Source organism: Solea solea, chromosome 5 (assembly GCF_958295425.1).
Source record: "Solea solea chromosome 5, fSolSol10.1, whole genome shotgun sequence".
Classification (NCBI taxonomy): Eukaryota; Metazoa; Chordata; class Actinopteri; order Pleuronectiformes; family Soleidae; genus Solea; species Solea solea.
In genome coordinates this window covers 30,360,903-30,386,374 of record NC_081138.1, presented here as the reverse complement: position 1 = coordinate 30,386,374, position 25,472 = coordinate 30,360,903, and the positions used below count along the sequence as shown (strand labels likewise).

At 40.8% G+C, this 25,472-nt stretch overlaps 1 protein-coding gene across 3 annotated transcripts in view; it reads right to left on the bottom strand.

The window, feature by feature from the left end:
- Positions 1–25,472, bottom strand: part of LOC131459309 (cell migration-inducing and hyaluronan-binding protein-like) — a 161,932-nt gene that overhangs the window by 118,455 nt on the left and 18,005 nt on the right. The window contains exon 1 of one of the 3 annotated variants that reach the window (XM_058628973.1): positions 15,883–15,979. The exons of the other annotated variants lie outside the window; for them this stretch is intronic. The gene's annotated coding sequence lies outside the window, so the exon portion shown is untranslated. Of the gene's footprint in view, positions 1–15,882; positions 15,980–25,472 lie in introns of those variants that run through there. 3 annotated transcript variants of the gene reach the window in all.

Genomic DNA, 25,472 nt, shown 5'->3' with positions numbered 1-25,472 from the left:
GCTGCTGTTAACATTACGAGACAGAAGCTCCCGATGAGTCTGAACTATACACAACTTTGATTGTTCCATTTATAATAAACGCCTAAATTTACGCGGTTCTTGAATGCACTAATTCTTACGGCACTTCATTGAGACTTGATTGTTTTAAGTCAGTTCTGGTTGCACTGTGAACATCTACGTCCTTGTTTTGTCTGTATTTTTTAACAGTTTTTTTTTTGTTTCATGTTCGTCCAACCCAAAACACAAGTCCCCTAAAGCAGGGTTGTCAAACGTACGGCCTGTGGGCCAGAACCGGCCCACCAGAGGGTCCAATCCGGCCCACAGGATGAATTTGTTAAAATTTCACACTGTGATTTAAATCTAATCAAAGTGTGAAATACTGTATTTGTACTAATACTAATTTGTACTAATACTGTGCCTTCATAGATCCACTTTGATGTGTAGGTAGTAAATTTAGGCATACTACTTTTGAAATTGCACTTATTTCTCTCAAGAAATTTCACATTTTGTAAAAAGTCCGGCTCACTTGAGATCAAATTTTGCTGTATGTGGCCCCTGAGCTAAAAAGAGTTTGTGGCCCCTGCCCTAAAGTGACAATAAAGCATTAAGTAAATGTTTTGTTTCTTTAGTTTCACTTCAACATTAGTCTAATAGCAGAAATCTGCAGTGCAACACAGGAGAGTAACTCTAAGTGCGTGAAAGTACAAGTGATACTGGACAACTGGAAGTTCCCCTACTTAAAGCTCCGCCCACTTGTGCCAGATAATGTGCCAAAAATCCCTGGGAATAAAAAGCTGGTGGCGCTCGTGGCCGTTTCTGTAGCTGCCCCTAAACTTTGGAACGAGTTACCGATGGAAATGAAATCTGCTCTCACCACTGAACATGTTAAGTTAACTCTTAAAGAGCCGCCACTTCTCTTTGGCCTTTGACCTCAGGATAAGAATCAACCCGCGTAGCTCCGCCCCCTCTCTTGCAGTTTCCGTTACCGAACCATAACCAGAATTTCTGTGATAAGACTGCGATTGTGTTTTTATTCTTTTATTTTGCGTGAAGTTCCGCCCTCTGCTTTAAGTACCGCCCAGTGGAGGCTCCGCCCCCTCAGTTGCAGTCTGCAGTCTCTGACTTTTCTCCAGTTGTTGTGGTTTCTGCTTCGTTTTTGTTGACACACGTGACTTTGTGTATGTTTTTCAGGTGAAAATCGAGCACGGACGGCAGATTTCTGCCGAAACGCTCGACTGCGTGCAGATCATTTTTATTTGAGAACGCTGTTTTCACATGAAAATGTATGAACGTGGCCTTAGTGCCAGTTCTGCAGAGAACATCTTTGGTATTTGGTAATTCAACAAGAAATGATTGGGCCCAAAGGAATGAAGAGAATTTGACGATTAAGGTCTGGCTGTACATAAGATGTTTATTTTTAACATAAACTAGGGCTTTTCAGATTTGTAACCATGACAAAGGTCAAATTCTTTTTGCCCTTGAGGACCCCAGAGGAGACGGCACTGCCTGGCTCTCCATCTCTTCCTTCTTTATCTCCATGTCCTCCCTGCTGGTCTCCATGTTTTCCCTTTTCTGAGATAATGTGGAATTCGGAGCTCATTTGTGAAACCGTGCACAGCTGTATTGTAGCCTTCTGTGTACGAGCTGTTGACATTTGCTTCACCTGCTGGTTGTTGGAATCCAGCTTTTGCAGAGTTCTGCAGCTCTCGCTCTCGCTCTCGCTCTCTCGCTCTCTCTCTGCTGATCTCTCCACAGTCTCAAGCTCGGGAAAAAAACAACTGTTGCTATTTTACTTTTTTGCATATGTTATGTTTGCACATTTGGTACAGAATAAAACATCTTGGTTGTGGTTTTGTGTCCATGGTTAAAATGTAACCCTGGAGGTGAAGTGGGTCGACGGCAGCGACTAATAAAAGTGTCAATAGTGAGATAGTGTTCGAGAGAGAGAAACCGATGAATATGTAGTCGAGCAGATCGGGGAAGGTTTTCACTTTAATTTATCAAAAACTGGGTGAGTTACAAATTGTAAATAGCATCAACAGTTAACTGTCGCCGCCGACAGTCTGTTTATATTCTGACGTTAAATCACGCAAGTTTCTGTGAGATCTCAAATCCCCAGAATCTCCTCCCTGAAATAGTTTGATTGGCCATGGTGTGGGGCAGAGCTACGAGATGCATTCAAGGAGCCACGTTAACCTCATCACTTAATACTGCGACAGTTATTTTAAACAGCTGCTTTACTAAGCTTTGACGACAAAAGTAAAGGAACGTGACGTCTACTGCCACCTACAGGCCTTTTCTGCACTGCATCGTAGGTGATGTTGATCTGTTAAAACTACCATCACAGCATTTGCTGCATAATGATTCACATTATTTTGGGTTCCCTGTGAGTTTTGAGCTGTCGACAAGAAAACCACGGTGTGTAAAACTATGTTACGAGGATTCAAACATTTCATTAACGTTACGCTAACGAAACAGTGTTTCCTTCGATGTGTGATCACGTTATTGGAGGTCAGAGGTCACATTTAGGGACCTTAACAACAGATTGCTGGATCTTCACAGCAACACAGAGCTAGTGAATCGTGACCACCCCTCCTGATTCAGTAACATCGGAATTAGCTTTTAGCCTGTGGCTGCTTTTGCCGCCACCCTGTGGTCACAGTTGTCAGTTATTGTTTTTGCATTAATAAATTCCGCTGCCTGCAATAACCAATAAAACACCGGTTTTTAATGGTCATAAATATCCACACCTAAATTTTCCCTGGAATATCATGATATCATTTTCAAACATCAATCCCCCATTTTCTGCCAACTACATCAAGTTTGTCGGGTCACAGACAGGACAGGTGGCAAAGGACATGGGATACATCATCTTTACGACCCTGTGATGTCCCATCTCTGTCTCCAGTGAGAAAGTGTGTCTATAAAAAAGTAATAAAACGTTAAAAGGCTGGACGGTGATTTAATTTGGCCAAACTCGAGCAATTATGGGCGACTCATGCTTGTGCAGCAACCACAGGAATATCATATTTTCCCAAGCTCGGCCAAAAAGGGCAAGTGGTCCGCTGCTCGGGCCAATCCATGGTCCCCGCACACACACACACACACACACACACACGAGTGATGAAAGACTTGTGTTTTCCCTTCATCACGGAGCAGCTGACATTTTTGGAGATTCACAGTTTTAGCTCCCACCAGCTGCAACCTCAGCGCCTTCCCGCGGTCCAGCCACCACTCACAGAGCAAACAACAGGCGGAGGATAAAAACATCCACCTTTCTACAAACATTTAAATTTGAATCCGTCGGACGTTTGGTCGCGAGCCAACCGGCAGATCCAAGAAAACAACAGCACAGTCGCCCTGATCCATAAACACTGTTTAAACGTATAAAAGACATAAACCACCAGGACACCGGTTGAAAACAAACTTCACTAAGTCTTAAATCAATTCCCCACTTTTTTTGATTGAGTTAGGGAATTTCACTTTTATACCAATTTTTGCATGGATTTGAAAACGAGATTCTCAGACAACTGGAAACACTGGGTCCAACTCGTCTCTGTCCCTGTGGAGGTTTTTGAAATCCAAAATGAAAGTAGACATCTGCATGAAGTCTTGGCAGGAGCTTCAGCGGAGGAGCCCACACCGGTGCTGCCATCTTCTCAGGTCCACTTTCCTCCCACAGTGTTTTTTTGCCCACATGAAAACTGCAGTTTTATCAGTGAACATCGGATCAAACGCAGCCATCAGTCGAGCTCCCTGCAGCATGACGGCGCCTTTCAGGCCAGCAGGTGGCGCACAAAGACGACCAGAGTCTCTGAGGCGAGGACACCGTCCGCTAAAGAATCCGAGGACAGACAAATGAGGGGGAAACTCGAGACCGAGGAACGTACGAGTGGAAACGGACCCAAATATACGAAATATACAAATATAAATGTATATAGAAGGTTAATTTAGTGCACTCATGTTTTCTATTACGGTTCATTTACTGTATATTGTGGATTTATTCCGTCACCGGGGTCAACATACACAGACAGACAAGCACTAACACACAGAACAGGTACGTTTTTGGACCGTTGAGAACTCGCAAACTCCAGACAGACAGAACCGCTCAGTCCAAACTGGCGACCTCCTTGCTGTGTGGCGACAATGTTAGCCGCTGCCGCGTCACGTGGCGCGCAAATGAATCCATTAACACGCTTCATAAATCAAGCTGAAGGTTTGTTCTGGAGAATATCAGTGAAATACAAGATAAGAGGAAATGAATCAGTGAGTGCAGCAAATATTCAAATCAACCACGCTGCTCTCCGAGAAAATAATAATTCTTATCTGACTTCAGGCCTAATATAGATTATTTATGCCCGTGTTACACCAATCTTGCTTAGCACAGCTGTTAAGTGCAGACAAAGTGTTGATTAGCACGTCCTTAATCTGGGTTTATTTAGTCACCGTCGCTCTGCGGTGGATTTCATCCGTGTTTCCAACCTCAGGTTGATAAAGGGCGTCACACGGAGTCGGAATGAATGTAAATGAAAGGAAGTCGAGCGGGAGACAGGTGACGGATAGGCCTTCAGAAGCGCGGCAGGGACGGGAGGCGGGGGGGGGGGCGTGAAGGAGACGAGGACGTGGAGGGACAGCTCAGCCCGTCGTCTGATCCCGTGCTGACGTGAGCTGCCACGATTTAACGCGTTCATTTTCAATCAAAGCCGCGGAAAAAAGGCAACTCCCCAGAGCCGCCCCGGGATCCCACGCCAAATCCATCAGGTCTGACTGAGAGCGCAGCGGCGGCGGCGGCGGATGGATTCCTCATTGTAAAACAATCTTGTGCTTGGCGGGAAAAGGAGAAATCTATCACCTGGAATAAAGACAGGAACCAGCCTGGCTTTTACACGCGATAACCGTCAGAGGAGAAAATGAAGGTGGGAGAAGAGAAAAGTGGATTCCTGAGTGTAACAGACACGTCGGCGCGGGCTGGCAGCGCCGTTTAATCTCCACACACGCGGACGCAGAGAAGCCAGCGGCTGCAGACGCGACACGTGATCCGGGGATTAAACCCAAACTGTTCTTACCCTGCAACAAAAACAGAGCGTCACTTTGTGTTTGTCTGCGTAATGAAAGGTTGAGAACCCTCGAGATTTTCACTTCAGGTACAGTTTCAGCCGCGCACGCGAACGCAGCATCTGCATCTGCATCTGCATCTGCAGCAGTCACGCGACGCACCGGAGCGCGTCACATTCATTTAAATGACACGTGCAAACAACAGTGATGTGTGTTTCTGAACCAGCAGAACAAATTAGCGTGATTTCAGTTTCTACAAATAAAGTTTCTATTCCGACCGGAAACTCCAGTTTGTGTCCAAAGAGAAAATCAGCAATCAGATTACAGGAGTCGTCGATCCACTGCCGCCCTCATGAGTTCATTTAAACGTCTCATGTTCTGACTTATGCGTCACAAACTTCTTCTTTTGGATTTAGAAGCAGTATTCTTAAGACATTATAAACTGAAGCTGACATTTTCAGTCTCGTTCAGGTGATGAAACGAGGGTTTCCTTCAGCTCTTATTACTGCTTATCTCAGCAAATTATATAAATATGCTGAACAACAATGGATGGAAACATGCATCAATGTGTGTGTGTTTTTTAGCAAATGTATTAAACAAAATTCTGTTAAATTTGCAATAAATTTTAATGTAAAATCATCTTCATGTGTCAGTAAGTCATTCAGCCGCACTTTATTAATATTTTAATCATACGATCTTAAATTATTTAACTGTTCATTTGAGTTCAAGACATTTTAAATGTATTAAACCAGTGGTTCCCAAAGACTGGGGTCGGGACCCAAAGATGTGTCACAGGGAATTTTTTTGCGGCCCCAAAACTCCCAAAAATTTACAAAAAAAATTATCCCCAAAAACATTTTAGATTTATGTTTTAATTCATTTAAAATAACGTCTGTGGGAAATGATTTGTTCAACCAAATTCAAAATGACACTCGGTGTTGGAGAGATGGCGCTTGACTGTGGTCACCGTCTTTAAAAAGTCAGTTTAGGGAAACACTGCGTTACACTTTGTGTTTCCGGTGCTTTGAACTTCAAATAAGTTATTTTTTTACAGTTTTCACCCTCGATCACTCCGTCCTCGGGTAAAAAGCCAGTTCACTGTAAATATGAAAACAACACCGCGTTTGACCCGGCTGAACCTGAACTGACTCGGCGAGGAGAGGAGAGGAGAGGAGAACGCCAACATTCCTGGAGGAAAACATCCCAAAAATCTCCTGGCTACGACGGCAGACTGAGGAGAGTTTGGTGGAATATATCATGAACGGAATATGGAAGTGGAATATTCACAAAAGAACATCTTGACAGAGTTCACTTGTGCTTCGTGCGCAGTCGAGCTGACAACTTCACGACTTAAAGCATCTGTTCATTATGATCCTTCACAAATTTCATTCCTTTCTCTCCTCACACCGACGCATGCGGACGTTTTTCCCGCCCGTCCACCGCGTCCCATCAGAAGTGCCGGGACGTTAAGGAGCAGTGGTCCTCGCCCCTCGTCTCTCTCCTCTCACCTTCATCACTGTCCTGATAGGAAACTGAATCTAATTAGTGTGGCCTTAAAGAGTCCTGCAGCTGATCCAGAATGCACTCACTCACTCATTCACTCATTTACTCATTTACTCACTCACTCACTCACGCTGCGTTTGGCTAATGAAATTATGAGTAATTACTTTGGCCCGATGGTGAAGCGATGTTTGCAGGAGCAAACACACACACACACACAGGAGAGAAATAATCCTGTAACATGGCAGATTATCAATGTAATGTGTGTGTGCGTGTGTGTGTGTGTGTCGCACTCTGAATGAGAATTAAGTAGAGAACAGGATTCTGGGCTAAAAAGGAAATGATTAACCGCCTGGAGTTAAGGTTTTTATCAATTAAGTATTAATATACTTATGAGAGGCTGTGGAGAGGAAGAGATTATCACAGTGTGTGTGTGTGTGTGTGTGTGTTCATATCTTTGTGAGGACATTTTGTCTGGGCTCCGTTTTCATGGTTAACCCTCTCATGACGTCATAATAATCAGGATTTATTTAGATTTTTATGGCTTTGTCAAAACAATGTTCAGTGAGTGAGTTCTTCTGCCACTTTTTGTTCCAAGATAACTTTCACTTTCCATATTTATAGTATATAAATATAGTTATTTATTTATTATTTATTTTATTTATTTAACCGTTTAGGAATTACGCTACCGAGAAGATTGGGAATCTTGTCTGTGATTGGAGGGCACAAGGCGAGGTCAGATATCACAAACGGTCCAGGAAGAATAAAGTTAGGGTTAGATTCAGGCGATGGACAACATCGAGCGAGTAAAGTCAGACGCCTGAAAACAGGTGGAAAAAGCCAGTCATTTGGTGGGCGTGAACGCTTCTTGTCCCCGCCCACCCCTGCCCCGCCCCTTTTGACCTGGTGGAGACTTGAAATGGAAATCCTGCACTTTTAACTTCTCACATTAACGTTTTGTTTTCTTCAGTTAAGACAGATATCGCGATGTATCGCTCTACGATTGTCTTGCGATATATTGATTATCACAGAATCGCTGTATCGTGATATCATTGGTATTGTGGACCATGTATCGCGTATCGTATCGTGAGGTTACACCCCTGATCATTTCAATACTTTACACTAAACTGACACACAAACAAGTGGTTTATTATTAAGTAATTACAAAATTAATCATCGACCAATTTCACAACGCATTTATCAGTTTGAGTGTTTCTTAAATCATGAAAACAAGCTCTGATTTTTCAGCGTCTTCAATGTGAATATTTCCATGTCAAAAAAAAAAAAAAAAGATTTCGAGGTTTAGATCAATATTTTTCAACATTTTCTGACACGTGAACGACCAAACGACTAATTGAATAATGGAGAAAATAACCAACCATAATAAGCCAGCCTCTCATTATACTAAATATTCAGTGCATGACCCTGAATCAGACGTAATCCTTCCACCGGAGCTCATTCTCACGAGATGAAAGCAGTAGTTTCCCATTTCTCACACCTGGAGCACAGAGGTGTCACAGAGGACAAGAACTCCAAGAGCCAAACATCACTTCTGGCACCTGGCAACCCATAGTTGGCAAGCGACTTAATTGGTACAAGCAGTGTGAAAGCTGGAGGTAACGTTGATGGCTTCTCTGTAGCGAGCTAAAAGGACGAGGCGCTCATCACTCATCATAAATCTGAGAGTCTGTTCACTTTCCTCCCCCAGGTGCAGCTGTTTTATACTGTCAGACATCAACATCATGAGCCGCAGCGGAGACGCAGTCAACACGCATCGCCCCGAGCGCAACACACCACGTCCTCAGCGCAGCCTGGAAGAGCCAAAACGTCTCCTTCAGCAGAACATTACACGTATAAAGGAGGCGTGAAGTGAACCTCCCTGCTGCCTCGCAGCGATCGCAGCGATCGCAGGGCTGAGAGCCGCGCTTTTTAACAATCGAAAAATGCACCTGCCGAAAAACTGCCAAAGACCAGGAAAACGTGGCATCATTTATGGCTCGTTTTACAGTTTTGTTTTCCACAGAGTTCCTCCCCCCTCCCCCCCGGGGTGCAGCTCAATTTAAAACGCCATCGAGACACAAAACACAAAGGTAAAGGAGAACATTTCAAACCAAAAAACTGCATATTTTAAAGATAATATAGACAGATTTAGCTGTTAAAAAAAAGCAGTGACACAAAATAAAATTCAGAGATCTCAGCTCAGCTAACCCACCAGAACTCACAGCAACAGTTTGCGATAGTCTTGCAGGATTTTTGAAATGACATGTACTGAAAAATCAATATAAGAATTTTATTCATCAATGTTGAATCGCTAACAGCTAATCAAACAGCTAAGCTCAAACAGAGCTATCAGCTAACAGCTCCACTGGAATAATAATAATATTGATTTTTTTGAAAAGGCATCGACCAGAAAATTTATCGAAGGATTTTATGAATCAATATTGAATCGCTAACAGCACCACTGGAGCTAACCGCTTAGCAAAGGGCAGCTCTAACAGAGCTACGCTAACAGCTCGATTGGAGCTAACAGCAGACATCTCCACTGGAGCTAACCGCTTAGCAAACGGCAGCGCTAACAGAGCTACGCTAACAGCTCGATTGGAGCTAACAGCAGACATCTCCACTGGAGCTAACCGCTTAGCAGACAGCTAAGCTCTAAAAGAGCTAACAGCGGCGGTAACGGCTCAACCAGAGCTAACACCTAAGCTAACAGCTAAGCAAGGTTGTTATGAATCAATATCAAATTGTTCAAATGAAGAATCAGAAAAATCCATATTCTTACACATGCTACTTGTACCCTTTAATGCTAATTTAACAACAATCAAACGGTTCGTCACCTGTGGGGTTAAAGGTCACAGTCACAGTGAGCTTCAGCTCGGCATCACCGCATCTCACCTGAGCGTGAGCGCACACATTATCACACGCAACACAATAACACAATAACACAGCACGTAGCGCCGAGAGGAGCTGAGCGGAGCAATCCTGCAACAAGCACACGCCGTCTTATCTGCGATACTCTCCGCCTCCGACTGCGAGGACGACGGACGGAGCGGAACGGAAACGTGTCGCGCGGCGAGTGGGAAAACAAATGCAGGCGTACGCGCGCGAGCTCATGTTTAAAGACGAGGCATTCATCACTCGCCTCGCTTCCATGTACACGCTCTCGTTCTCCCCGAGACCAAACTCTCAGCTTTAAGTGCATTTGTATTCTGACCCTGGATCTTTTAATTTCACAGGAAGCGACTCTTTCATCCTCGCTGGGGACCTTCAGACGCCGACACTGCTCTGACGTACCGTAGTATTATTATATCCTGTAACGCATATAAAAAGCCTTGAAATGTGTGTGTGTGTGTGTGAGCTGATTTAATTCAGTTTTATCACCAATTCCTTTAATGTTAATATTCACAAACATGTTTTCCTCTGTAAAGTCTTCATCACATACACATTATTTTTCATTGCCTGCACTTTTCTGTGTTACTTTTTAATTAAACTGGTTTAAAAATGTGACATTTCTGTGATTATTGCGTGACTATCGTGTATTTTTGCATTTCATCCTATTAATTTAATCTCTATTTCATTATATTTATTCATTAATATAATTTACATTTTATGTAAATGTATTGTTCATTTCTCTCTTTCGTCATTTTTGCCTCATTCAACATTTCTTTTAAATTGTACGTATTCTCTTCAGTTTAATAATCAAATAAAAACCTCATTTGGATTTATTTGACCTTTTTTAACACGTTATTCTGGGATGAAGAAATGCAATCTCTTTGACGAATTACCAAAACATTGGTGGATTTTCCCGGCTCACACCTGAAGAAACTTCTGGGTCTGTATAGAACTTTACCTGCTTCTAGCTATTACCATTTTACATACCATATCTGTAATCTGGATCAGATCCAGATTAAAGCTAGTTTAATGGTAGAGAGTGTGAACCTGCACACGCATACAAAATCCAACGAGTTCAGACTTAACAGAGACATGATAACTTCAAAAGCTTGACCATTATAAATGAATGGCATTGGTCGAACATTTGATCAGGTTTTGTGATGTCATCAGTGGGTCGATTCTCACCAAAACTGAATGGGAACATCGTTAGTTGATCACTGACCCGTCACAAAAAATTCAGATTGATCCGTCAATAAAAACAAAAAAACAGGAAGTTGCTAACAGGAGGACGAACGTACAAGTAAATCCACAATGACGCTAATTTACACGAAACACACAATAAGGGTAAAGTGATGTTCTGCAGAGGAAGCATCCGCATTTCTTGTCTCTGGACCTGGACAACTTGGCATGACATCCATCAATCAGGGTTCAATCAAATTCAAGGACCTTCCAGGACCAATTTGCTTTAAATGCAAGACCCAAATGTGCCGACACAGCTTACGACGGGAGGGCAACTTGTAAGAGTCACTTCGTCCATGGCGTCCACTTTTATCTGGACAAGCGGTTGTCTAGTCTAAGTCAGATCATGCAATGCAGGGCATGAAACAGTAGGTGGCGTCGTAACAAACACGTAACTTCACTTTTCTCTTGCACAAAATACAAGCACTTACACAATGACCCACGTCTGTTTAGGGGTGATTTTCAAAAACAAATTGAAACTTACAAACTTTCAAGGATTTCAAGGACCCGTGAGAACCCAGATCAATGTCACATTGTCTTCATTTGCCACAGTGGGTTTAAAATATGTCTTTGACATAAAGAATTATAAACATGGTGTGAACGTATTGTCAAACTGTTGAAATGTGTTTCCCTCAGGGACTTTTCTTTCTAACTCATGATGAGCTCTACTCAGAGTGTTTGAGCCGTCCAATTTTTTTTTTTTTTAATTTCTATTCATGTCTGCCAATGTCGTCAAAGGATACAATTAGTACTTAAAGTAATTAATTTTTTTCTATGATCTCAAATACAGAACATCTGTTTTATTGCTCAGACGATGAGTTTTCTTGAGACCTTGAGACTTTACCCTGAATCATCAAACCTTGCATAAGTACAAGTGAAAGCAGATCATCCTTGATACGAATAATGGTAAATTATTAATTCCTTGTCACCATAAAAATTGTAATTCCAGTGGAGGTAGAACTTAAGTATTGAGACGTTGGCGGTGATTAAATAATATAAATATATATGAATATAAATGAAATCATGAAAATGGAAAAGTTTTGAGTGCTTTCAACTCCCACGTTTACTTCTGTTAGATTATGTTCAGGCTGTAATCTGACCGACCACTAAGGTGGCTATTTTCAATCAGTATGCTTCACCTTAATACCATTCAATTTGGGACATTTTTGCAAAAAGCCGTCTATAGACTAGGCAGAAGTGGGGGCCCAAATGAACAGATGTAGCATCTGAAGTGGACAAACTGTGGATTTTTAAAAGACGAATAAAATAATGATAGTTTGAGACGTGATGAAATGTGTGAATTTATGGCTGCTTAGTAGAATAGCGACTCTTTCAGAATCTCACAATTCCGATTTCTTTGGTTACGCTTGGATTAAAAATCGTCTGGATGCCTGCTATGCTAACAGCTCCTCTGGAGTAACAGTTTGCGACACTCTCGCAGGATTTTCTATACCAAAAAAATCAATCCAAGGATTTTCTGAATCAATACTGAATCAATACTGAATCGCTTACAGCTAATCAAACTGCTAAGCTTCACCAGCGCAAATAACTAAGCTCTAACAGATCTAACAGCTACGGTAACAGCTCAACCAACGCTAACACCTAAGCTAACAGCTAAATTCCACTGAAATAACAGTTTGCTACATGGTTTTTGTGAATCAATATGAAAAACTTGTGACTCTTTCAGAATCTCACGATACGATTCTGTTTCCACTTCAAGATTCACAAAGTCTTTTCTATTCTATTCTATTCTATTCTGTTCTATTAGCTAAAACACTCACTATTAGAATTCTTGAATATCAGCAGAAAACAGCCATGAATAATATCAGTGTATGTATTTTTAAAACGATCATCCACACACACACATCATATTAGTCTGATTGATTTCTGTTCTCCTGCAGCCCGTACACACACACACACACACACACACACACACACACACACACACACAGAGAACACGGCGGCGTGGATGTGCTGATTACGCTCCGTAAGATTACATACAAAATCAATGCAAAGTCATAAGTGACACAAAATCATTCACTTCAGTCCCTCGAGTAATAAATTACTAGCATGACACACACACACACACACAAGGCTGGACAGTTCTAGCACGACTTGACTCTGCACAGTTTATTTTTGCTTCTCCATTAGTGTCAGTACCTGGTGTCTTTTTTAAATACTTGCTTGTACTAAAATGTGGCCACTGATTGGTCAGAGAGTGTCGTCACTGGCAGAGTCGTGAGACAGACGTCCGACACAAGATTCAAAGCCAACATTGTTGAACTGTAGATCATTTAAAGTTCAGAAACACTTAAAAATCCCTGAAAACATGCGTTAATCTCCAATATTTACACGTTCCTGGAGGTTGCTGGTCCCTTTCTTTTTCTTCATCTCACTCGTTATCGTGGTAACTTCCCTGAGAGACCGTTAGTTAGTTAGTTAGTTAGTTAGTGTTATCAACTCGAACACTGGGAGCCTCACTGTTGTTGTTGTTGTTGTTGTTTTCTTCCATTCTATGTCTTTGTTTTGTGTTGTTTTGCTTCTTTAAATATTAATAATACAACTTAAAGTATATGACATCGACTGTACTTCAGTACATTTTATATCACAGAGCCATGGTGGCTCAGTGGTAGGGCGAGGTGCCTTTCAACTGAAAGGTTGTGGGTCCAAGTCCTGGCTCTGCTCGTCTATATGTGTGAATGGGTGAAAACTGTAGTGTAAAGCAGTTCATCAAGACTAGAAAAGCTCTATATAAATACAGACCATAATACTTCTGATTTTTTTTGGTAGTAACGATTAAAAAAGATAGTTAGAGTCAATGTAGTGGAGTAAAAACACTGGTCTTACAATCTGAACGCTCGTAAAATCACATTCTCTGTACACGTGTCGACTTATATAGATTAATATTTATTAGAGTTAAAAAAAGCCACAGAAGTGAGGAAGACAACACGGGATCCCAAAGTTGAATCTCATCCAATCAGAAGTTGTCGTTTCCTGTGAGATTTTCCACACAAACGAGAGAGCGACTAAAAGAAGCTCCGTTACAGTAAAAGAAATGACGACCGCTCAACTGCAGGTAAGAGCTTGAGAGTCTGGGGACCCGCGGTCAACGCCACTAAAGCTCCTTTTCCTTTGTTAAGAGGCTCCTGCGGAGGAGAGAAGCCGGCTTTAATTGGATGAGCTTGTGTCTCCCTGCAGGTTTTTGGAAATGATTGTCCATTAGCAGAACTGTAAATCCTCCTGCCGCAGCTGAGGGAGTTCAAGGGAGCGCAGGGAGCCACAGACGCGGGAGGAAAAGCTTCACTGCTGATGTGATCTCTGAACTGTGGACTGTGGCGTCGCCACCGGGGAACATTTAGGGAGAGAGAGGTTAACAAGTAGTGAAATCTCGCCGGTGGTCAGCAGGAAAACCTGCAGGACATAATATCGACTCTTCTGTGAGAGAATATTCCAGTATTTTAACAGAACCTTTTATGCTGATTGTGATAAATGAACGCTGGCTAAAATGTAAATGGAACACATCCATCATAATAAAGACGTGTCCAACTGACGTCTTATAATTTGACTCATTTTGCCAAGAGCGCGGGATTAAAATGAAGATTTATCATTATTTCTCGGGTCTGGTTGTTTGTCGGGCATGAGGATGAGCGTCACAATATACTCACACATTCTGAGCTCAAAGAAAACATTTGTCAACGTCACTTTTCTGCCGTTTTATAAAAGACGGCAAGAGCTTAATGTGAAAATATGATCACATTGTAGAAAAGAAACTGCTATTATCTAATGTCGCTACTCATCATGTCATCACTTCACCCTCTTACAAAATAGGGATGGGAATCGGTATCGGTCACTATCGGTCCGATACTGGTCAAAAACACGGGGTCAGATATCGGACAAATAAAAATGTAGAATCCGATATAATCCGTTTTTAGCCGAGTCATGTTTGGGCCGTTTTGTTTCTTCTTTTTGGGGGAGAACAATATTTGTGACACAGTTGGAGAATGACGTCTTTGAATTGACTCAGAACAAATTAGTCATTAACAGCTTCATACGTTCATAAATGGTCTGATATTGACTGCATCGTATATAACCTCGGTGTCAGTATCGGTATCAGTATCGGACACAAAAAAAAGTGGTATCGGGACATCCTTGTTCCAAAGACTCAAAATATCACATGTCCATATATACATATATGTACACATATACATATATGTATATGTGTATATATATGTATATATATATATATATATATATATATATATATATATATATATATATATATATACATACATACATATATACATATGTATGTACAAAAAAATATATATGTATAGATATGTATATATATATATACACACACACACACACACACATATACACATATATATACATACATATATATATATATATACATATATATATATATATATATATATATATATGTATATGTGTGTATATATATATATATATATATATATATATATATATATATATATGTATATCATATGAGAGCGACTACTTAGAGCTGCCAAACACAGGAGCCTGCATCAACACATCCATCCCGGTCAAAGATCCCATAAATCCTGATTGCTGCCACTGACTTTTGCAACTTGGAGACATCTGGGACAAATTAGTGGAATATTTGAGCCGCTTTTCCTCGCTGCTGTGGCGTAAACCACGGTCAGCGTGAATATGTGTGTGTAATGGATAACAGTGTGTAACAGCTACAGAGGGAGCCGAGGACGGCAGCCTGCAGCCCTGCAGCTACCACATGATTGATGGCTTCATCTGCTGTACATTTTTTATTACACAGGCGCATGTGTTAAGGGGCCACTTTAGACATCTTGGATATTCTCTTTTTTTGAAGAGTGGGAGCTACACAGGGGGTGGTGGGGTGGGGGGGGAGACGGTGCTGACAATTGTGTCAAGAAACAAGCTCGCAGAAATATGGAGATCGTTTTCCCACCAAAACATTTTTGAAATTTCAAAAATGCACAACACTTCCAACAGTTATTTTTTTTTACTTCAGTTCTTTTTCTTTTACATTTTCCTGAAGTGAAACACCCTGATGAGCGGGTGATGGTGAGAGCAGTTCAAACACAGGTCACCATACATCAAAGATGTGAAAGAAATGCTACCAACAGCTTTCTCTACAAGCCACTCGGAATTAAATGAAGTGTCGCCCCGGTCACTCACTGCTTCAGAAGGAGATTCCTTCCTCCAGAGTCCTCGGTGCTGCCACTCAAGCTCCACAGACAGAAAAGGGCAAAAAGCCCTGAGTTACCCCTCCAGGCTAAGGATCTCTTTAGCTTAGCTGCTACGGAAACTGGAGATAAGCATCGGCCAGATGATCCTTGATGGAGAGTAACCGACTACTGTCTTACACCGTCTTACACTACACAGAAAGAGCGAGTCTTACCAGAGGAAATGTACACATATATATACATACATACATACATACATACATATATATGTATGTATATATATATACATACATATATATGTATGTATATATATATACATACATATATATGTATGTATGTATGTATGTATGTATATATATATACATACATATGTATATAAGTATTTTGTGAAACCCAAATTAATGCCACAGAAAAAATATATAGATATATGTGTATGTATGTATATATATATATATACATACACATATGTGTATATATATATATATATATACACACACACACGTATATATGTGTATATATGTATATATATATATATACACATACTGTATATACACACACACACACACACACACATACATTTTGAAAGTCGAAGCGATCAAAAAGAAGAAGAAAAAAAGTGTTTTGCAAATATAACCAGGGCAATTCTAGATGCACTGCAATTATTTCCTAACATTTCAAAGATTAAAATCATTCAGGACTGTAAAAAAAATGACTAACTTTTAACTACATCTTTACATGTACAGTTTTACAGTTATTGAATTGGCAATTGGCACTTTTACCCCAAGCTACTAAAATTAAATGCAACCAGAAATTAGAGTCATTAGAGTGCAGTGAGAGACCATCAAGAGGGAAGAAATAACACGTCAAAGAAGGAAAGTGCAGGAGCCGAGAGTGCTCAAGGTGTTTAGCCGGTAAGTGGTGGTGAGAGACTTTTCGAGATAAGATTTTCTCCAACGAGACGAGCCTTTAAGAGTTTCTAATCTAGCCGCTGCTCTGATAGCCTTAAGGAGCTTGTTTACCGCATCAAGGAACCAAAAACAAGAAGAATCTGGACTGAGATTGTCTCGTCGTGTGCCAAGCCGTGTTTCCACCGAGTGAAACGGTTTGGTTTGGTACATTCCGTACCTTTCCATTAGGAATAGCAGCAAAATAACCAGCCCCTACCGTTCCATTCTTTGGCACCCTTCCCTTCAGGGTAAAATGGTACGATACGGTCAGGGTGGAGCTAGAGCGGCGAGGCGAACGGGCCAAAGCGAGATGAACGTATTGTGATAGAAACCCAGCATAAATGACCGAGAAGGTGGAGCAGGAGGTCTCAGAGCTGCAGATGCTGAGATTTTCTTTGGTAGTGACCAGGATGGACAGGATTAGGAATGAGCATAATTCGAGGGACAGCTCAGGTTGAGATGGTTTGGTCTGGTGCAGAAGAGGGACAGCGAGGACAAAGGACGTTGAAGACAGAGCTGCCGGGCAACGACAGTGGAGGTTCATGGATTCATGAAGGAGGACATGAGGACAGCTGGTGTCAAAGAAGACGACAAGATGGTCCACTGGGGTGTCCCCTAAAGGAAGAACGTTTAACAACCATAGCAATGAATTATTATCTAGTAGGATTTGATAAACAGATGACTGAAAGTAGAAAACATGAAAGGCATACATAGAAACCATACTCTCACTGTCATGTTGGACACACTAGATGAGGTACACCCTGGATGGGTCTCTAGTTCTTTACAGCAGTGGAGGACAGTTGGATTAACAGAAAAGGACAAAAGGGGACGAGGCAGATGATCCTCTGTGACAACCCCCTAAAGGGAGAGGCCGAAAGAAGACTCAGCAAACCAAACCAAACCATGATGAAACTGAAATCCTTCCAAGACCAAAAAAATGACATGAATTTTGTTAACACACAAAGCCACACACACACACACATGCAGACAGTGTGGCACATAGTTTCAGCCAAGCGCGCCTAATCTCCTCTGAGTGCCGGAGTAAATCGAAAAACAACAGGATATTCATCAAAAGTCGAACAAAAAGACTCCACGTCAGGCTAATAAATGCCCTCCCATCGACCGCGCGGCACATAAAAGCGCCGTCGACAGCAGGGTGTCGGTCATCTCGTCAGCGGGGGAAAAACACAGGGAAGATTTTTGATCTCGTAAACAACAAAATATCCCCATTAGACAGAGAGTGGAGACACTCCATTTACCCACTGAGCTTCCACACATAATTGATCCTGCGGTGTGTTTGGAATGGCTCGTAATTGATGGTAATTCAAATAAAGATGCTCTCGGGGGGAATGATGGAGGAGGCCACAGAGAGGCTTCACACACACAAACTCAACACTGGGCCGAGGTCGTTGACCTTCAACTGTTTTGCTGTAGTTACACTGTGTGAGACACAATTTCATTTTCTAATGGAATGTGTGACAAATGACTATTTCAACGAGAATCCCCGTAACCTTACTTCAGCTGACAGTTACCGACGGCAGCTCCCACAACTTCCATTTAGTCCATCGACACAGTGTAATGGAAAAATATGGTAAGGGAATCTGTGTGGCCTCATTGAGAAGAAGACTCGCGAGCGATGATATTTTGTTTTTGGCCGGACGCTTTGCCAAAAACAGCAGTCGTTAGCGAATCTTGGAGAATATCTAGATCAGTCCCCGCCAGTATATTATCATCCCTCTCATGGGCATTATCGCGGGGCCTTTGAGGTATGAATCTGGGAGTATAATGAATACAAATCACAAGACGATTGTGCGATTGTTGGCAGAGCATCCAGTGGAGTGGAGTTTCATGTGAAGATCACCTTCCCTTCAGCTAAAGACGGAACTGTGTGTCTGAACCTGTGGTAAACAGGCAGAACAGACCAGATAAGATCAGGGAACAGACAACGAGGTGATGGCAAGAGCTCTACCCTCTGATTACACTCATTAAATCCTAAATTTACGGTCACGCGCTGCCGAGACTTGACTCCCCAACGTGTTAAAAGCTATTTTCACAAACACAAATACATTTTTAGAAATGGTTAATTAGTGTAACACAAGCAGCGTCTTGACGAAGCAGAAACACACAAAAGCAAAAGTCGCTTATCCCACAACGAGTCCCGTTCAAAATGACCACAGCATCAGTGTAGAGCATGTTCAAGTCGTTTGGAGGTCAGAGGTCAGAGGTCAGAACTGCAGCTGAAAGATTTGGGTTAAAACAAATAAAATTGTGTTTTTTCCTCATCGATAATGCAATGGCGATATTTATTCATGAAGTTATCTTCTTCAGGATACCCTCAACATATTAGCTCCTCTGTACTCCACTGCAAGAAGAGTTTCCAATATGAATGCATGAATCTTTTTCAGCCAACAATTAAAAACAGAAACAGATTTAAACATTTAAAAACCTAAGTCGCCTTTGTTGTGGTCGCTCTTTTGAGTAAAGCCAAGTGTCACAGAGCCACAAAACAAACAAACAATAGACCTCGTGGTAGAGGACAGATTACAACAATTAATAAGTGGTTTAATAAAAAGTGAAGCTTTCATTTTCTGTTTACTTTCTGTCGAACACGGTGCGGCTGTTGTTGCCAGAAGGGCTCGTCTGAGAATTTCAGAAACTGCTGATCTGAGATTTGTTTTTTTTTGTTTTTTTTACACAAACACCTTTAGAAGAATGTTTTGAATAAGAGAAAACATTCAGCGAGCTGCACTTCACTGGGAGAAAATGCCTTGTTGATGCCAGAACGTCAGAACGGCCAGACTGATTCAAGACAATAGAAAGACAATAGTAACTCAGACCAGGTTTTCTAACCTCTAACCTGAGACCACGATGGAAGCCACTGCTGAGACTTAACTAGTCCTGTCCTGTGTACCTAATAAACTGGCTAGAGAGATAATGTCTTTTTATTTAACTTAAGGCCCAGCGGAATGGGAACTTGACCTTAATTGACCCCCAGAGAAGGAGTAGCCTTTAACTTCTGGTACAGTAACACAAACTTACAACAATCTGCTGACCAGCAACTGGTTAGTCTCTGACAAACTTAGTCTTCTCAGATTGAATTCTAAATGCACAAATACTATGGTGGTTTGTGAGTGGATAAGTGGAAGGTTATGGATGTCACTGATAGAAATATGAACAGACAATTTCTCTGGTGGGCGAACACATTCCTGCATAACTGACATCAGGAATTAGTGGAACGACAGAGTTTCGTAGTTTTCGACCATGCACATTTCAGAGGAAGCATCCAAGTCCACATTCCCATGCAGGGTGAAGTTATCGTCACTCGTCACTCCCTGCTGTGCTTTTTGTTTCCCTCTGTAGCAAGTTAAGAGCTTATACAACAAATATCCACAGTGAACATATTTCCTCATTTACATAATAATCCATTTCACATGAGCGGGCTGACTACGCTAGTGTGAACCTATTTATGCTGCTGAGGATTTATCAGGATGTTCTGAGCAGCAGAGCATGCTTTCCTTTAGGTTTCAGCAAGTAAGTTTACGCAGAGAAAAATTAAAAACAATTGGACAGCTCACTGAACATCAGCTACAGCTTACTGTGATTATGGCTGCATCACTGGGAAGCTTCAGAAATCCTGGAATTCTTGTACCAGAAACATCCATCAATCACTTGTACGACGTTTGCAGAAAAGGGTAAAAAAAAAAACAACATTTGGAGACAGAGAGATGTCTGCAACAAGGACCGTAAATCTAGGCATGACTGAGTTAAACTACAACCTTCAGCAAAGCTTTGACGGGAATGAATCATCAGCTGAATCATGACATAAATCTGTGTCACACCACATCACACTGTTTGCCTGCTCACTAAGGCTGACACTTACAATTATTTTCATAATCTATTAATCTGTCAATTATGTTCCTGAGTAGTCAATAAGTTGTTTGGTCCATAAAATGTCACAAAACCCGGGAATGATTATTTCATCTTCAATTTCTGCCAAATGAAAATAAACACACCTACATTTCACACAATCGACCTTTAAAGTACACATATTCATTACTCAACACATTAGAACACTTTGTGTAAACCAGTTAACAGTTTTTGTGGTCAGGATTTTTCATGCTAACTTTAGCTCACACATAGCTTACACTGTTTGACACAGGAGTCACAACGTTAGCCAAAAGGAGCAGAGCTATAAAGTCTCTAAAGCTCATAATGCTGAAAAACAGACGTGATTTATGTTCACCGCTGTTCCAAGTGAATGTTGTTGGTGCTTCATAAAAGAAAATACATACACAGCTCAACTCTGTGGCATTTTTATGACGTGCTAAAGTAGCTGCTCGGTGCTGGAGCCACGTTGTGATTAGCTGGAACATCTTTAGGAGCACGTAGCAGCTAGCTCCTCCATGTGCTCGCAAGGAACGGCTTGTAGCTAGCTAACACATTACGTTTTTACTCTAATGTGACAGCAAACATACCCTAACCTTTCAAAACAGAATACTGCTTATTTTCACTCGATTTTCCGAGATAATTTTAAATATTTAAGGATTCTGTAATCATTAAAATTTTGCTTAATATTTAATCACTAATTTTTATATCTTTTTCTATTGATTTGCATTCACATAGATTTTAAGAGCTATAATCTGCTTTCTTTCGTTTCAATAGAGTTTATTTCTTTAAGTGTATTTTTTTTTTACTTTGTCAGCCATTTTCTTTCTTCAGTGTCGGGATGTAATGGTTTAGTCAACGTCACAATCTCGGAAAAACAAGCATCTTTGGTGCTCGTTTCTTGGTTGTAAGACAGAAAACGCAGCAAACATATTCTTCTACTCTCGTGAGCAGCTTTTAAACATAATCAATTGTCCATCGTTTCACATTTATGCACTAAAAAGTAACGTCTCCACAACTTTTCTATCGAAAAATTAGCTCAGAATGTCTCGAGTATTTCATAAAAATGGTGAAAATGATACATCCATATTCAGCGAACATACCCCAACCTTTAAACCTGCTTATTTTATCAAGATTTTTTAAACCGAATTTTAAATACTTAGCTAAATGATCTATAACAGGTTTTTATGATTTGTCAAATTCACAACACATCTTTTTCTAATGTTTTATGGATCTGAAGAACTTTAACTTTCACACTGTCTTGAAACAGGTCCCATTACCATCACAAGAAGAAACTATGAAAAGCACTCACGCTGTCTATGCTCAGCCTGCTATCGCTCTTCTTCGTCACACCTCACATTTACACTCTCTCTGAATCAAAGTGGACATAAAATTTGCAAAAGAAAGTTGAGATTCCACCACATTAATATTTCAAAACCAACCTCAAACTTGGAGAGCACCTGTCCATGAATAAAGGGAATAATACTGTGCATCAAGACATCGGGTTGATGGTAATTTTACATTGTTGGCATCTGATTTGCACAGTGTCACATCTTAATGAAGCCCCATTCTTCGGCAGAAAAGCCATGTGAGGACACCTGACACAATCTGAAGGCAGTTCTGTAAAATTCTCTTTGAATAAATGTCTCGTCTCCCCACCAAACATTAATTAATCATCTCAGGACCGGTTCAGACTCCTGCCTATTGTCCAATGCATGCTGGGAAACCTGTCAGCACCTATGACCCTTTCCAGAATGAGTGGAGAGGAGACGGAGGTTCTTTGTCTTGCAGTTAATGATTCAAAGTATCATCTCTGAAGGCAAATATTAACCTTTAATTATAGAAGAACCAGCAAAATTCTTGATTCTTCAGAGCACATATGAAATACATTAGTGGCATCACACACTCGCCTGCTGTCTCCTTAACATCCTTGATGCCTTTGCATTTTTCTGTGCAATGTTGCAGGTCATGAACGGAAATATGCCACAGGATATGAGAGGAAAAGTCAAGAACATACCGGGCTGGAAAAAAAAGGGGGATTTTGTTTTTATTATCGGAAATTTCCTGTGCAAGAAAACCATCTCGTGCAAGAGAAGCCACAAGCTGCAGCTGAGCTCAAGCATGAAGGGATTTGGATGTAAAGATGGAAAAGCTCAGCTGTGGTCCAATTCAACTTTTAAATTCCTGTTGCAGCTACTCTGCTCCTCTTTTTCTCAATGAATGAGTCATTTTAAGTCACTGGAGGACTGTCAATGAGGAACACCGGAGCGCAGGAAGTCTCAGCTTAAGTGACAGTAGATTAACACTGGCTGATTAAAAAGAACTGAAGGTCTTTATTGAAATAAAACAGAACGTGGAAACTGGAGCGGTGTAAAGGAGTTACTGACATGAGTTAGACTTACATTTACTTTAATCAAATACCTAAATCACTCAAAATTGAACAAGCTTTATGAAGAAAATTAGTTTTCTTTAGTTTCAAGAAAGTGTATTCCTTTAGGTGTTTATTTCTTTACTTTGTCATCCATTTTCTTTTCAATGTAGGTGATGTAAAGGTTAAGCCAGTGTCACAATCTCGCAAAAACAAGCATCTTGATACCATCGCAAGTGTTTTCTTCTCGGAAGCATTTTAAAATGTGCATTACATTCAAACTATTGGCTATCGGCTCCATTGCCACGCTGCACACAGGAAGTAGCTAGTTTTATGCCAAAGACAGACCGAGGCAACAGCAACACTGTGCTAGTAAAGTGAGACGACTGCAAACAAGTTGAAGTTTGACTGAAAACACAAACATTTTGCTGCTCGAAAAACCCGAGATAAACGCTTCTTCTCCCCGTCCACCCCGGCTCTGGTGTTGTATATGCACAAACGCTCCCTCATTCAGATCTGAACAACAGAATAGCTTGAACAACAACAAAAAGTTACGCACTGCAGCTTTAAACAGATGTAGATTTCAGTATGTTAGCTTAATGCTAACATACTGACTCTAATGAGTGAGACTGCACATTTTAACAAACAAGGACTTCAACGCTCACCTCTCCCTTTCCCAAGTGAGCCAGAAAACTACGGTGGCCTCCAAGTACCAGAAAGGATGTAATTCTTCTTCATCAATGTTGTGAGCTTCAACTTCAAAACACTGAATCACATGCTCTTGCTTGTTTGCTCTAGCTAGCTAAAACTATCACATCATTTAAGTAAACGCCACTCACTAATGTTGCCTCCAAACAGTCTTTCACCTCATTAGTTTAATGTTATGCAGGTTAATTTAATCCCCAATAAACTGTTTATAAATATTCTCCATCGATATTTTAATCTCATTTTAACATTTGTTTGTTTTGAGTTACCTGCTTCATGAGAGGTCACTTCCTGTTTCAGGTAAAAGCAGTGACAAAGGGGGGAGGAGACTTAAATACTGGAGTCAGCTGATTAGGCTGTACCATGTGTTGGTATGGGGGGGTAAGTTTACTCCTCATGAGACATTTAATTTGTCATGGGTCTGTTTTTGTTATCTTCAGTTATATTTATTTGACCTCTTTTAAAGGTAGTTTCTGATTTTTTTATTTTAGTATTTTTCAAATAATTACCGTTTTGTCTTTTCTCGGCTGATTCGTCGCTCATAAGCAGTAACGAGTTTATCGTTGGTAGCCGAACTGTTGTGATCGCCCCGCTTTCTCTCTTAGATCCACGACCTTGTTTCCGCCGCTTCAGGACATCATTATTTTCTGAAAACCTGTTCATGTTTTTCATTTGTGTGTGAAGTCACAACAATCATTTGCTTCAGTGAGTTATATGATATTATATTTCCATTTCATTCCATTAACCGCCCCCCCCTCCCATGAGCCACGGCAACAATTTAATCATGAATGCATTGCGACGAGTAGAACTGCAATCTGTCAATTATTTACTACATTCATCGTAAAATGTTGATCAGTGTTTCCCGAAAATCAAAAATGATGTTTCTCAAATGTCGTTTTGTCCACAAAACAAAATTGATCAGTTTTAAGGATTAATCTTTTACACACAGCAAATAAACCAGAAAATATTCACATTAAAGAAGCTGAAAAATCATAACTTTAACTATTTAAATTGTGTTTTTCATTCTTTTTTGTTTTCTATTCTATCAGAACACTATTTTCTAAATTTCTGCACTGTACTACAATAAGTACATTTTGTCATTGTTTTCATTCTGTGTTTTAACCCGGGCCACTTTGTCATAAATGTGACGCTGCCTGTCTTGGCTCGGTCTCCTTTGGAAAAGAGAATTTTAATCAGTATCAGAATCAGGTTTTTATTACCAAGTACATTTACACATTTACACAAGGTAGTTGACTTGACCTGGTGTTTTGGTGCATTTTTAAATAGAATAAAATAAAATTTAAAAATAAAAACCTAAATGTATAAAAAATAAAATAAATACACAGCTCAACTCTGTGGCACTTTTATGACGTGCTAGCGTAGCTGCTTGGTGCTGGAGCCACGTTGTGATTAGCTGAAACATCTTTAGCAGCATGTAGCAGCTAGCTTGTCCATATTGATAAAACTGAACCGTGCTAGACATGCGAGTGTTCACCTGTGATCCAGAGTTTGTTAGTTTAAGAGGCTAAAATGACGACATTATGACCAAGGCAGCTAACTAAGCTAACACCACGACCATTTAACACTAAGCTGTGCTTAGCTTATGTTAGCTAGCGAACACAAACACAACATATTTACCATACATGAGTTGCAGTGGGTTAAAAGGGATTATTGTCA